Raw genomic sequence first — 500 nt, 5'->3', positions numbered from 1 at the left:
TGTCCTGAATGGTATTGCCTAGGTTTTCTTCTAGGGTTTTTATGGTTTTAGTTCTAACATTTAAGCCTCTAATCCATCTTGAATTGATTTTTGTATAAGGTGTAAGGAAGGGATCCAGTTTCAGCTTTCTACTTATGGCTAGCCAGTTTTCCTACCACCATTTATTAAGTAGGGAATCCTTTCCCCATTTCTTGTTTTTGTCAGGTTTGTCAAAACCTGATCAGATGGTTGTAGATGTGTGGTATTATTTCTGAAGGCTCTGTTCTGTTCCATTGCTCTATATCTCTGTTTTAGTACCAGGACCATGCTGTTTTGGTTACTGTAGCCTTGTAGTATAGTTTGAAGTCAGGTAGCATGATGCCTTGAGCCTTGTTCTTTTGGCTTAGAGTTGTCTTGGAAATGTGTGCTCTTTTTTGGTTCCATATGAACTTTAAAGTAGTTTTTTCCAATTCTGTGAAGAAAGTCATTGGTAGCTTAATGAGGATGGCATTGAATCTATA

The sequence above is a fragment of the Mandrillus leucophaeus genome, unplaced genomic scaffold, assembly GCF_000951045.1.
Source record: "Mandrillus leucophaeus isolate KB7577 unplaced genomic scaffold, Mleu.le_1.0 Scaffold301, whole genome shotgun sequence".
Lineage (NCBI taxonomy): Eukaryota > Metazoa > Chordata > Mammalia > Primates > Cercopithecidae > Mandrillus > Mandrillus leucophaeus.
This window is presented reverse-complemented; position numbering follows the sequence as displayed.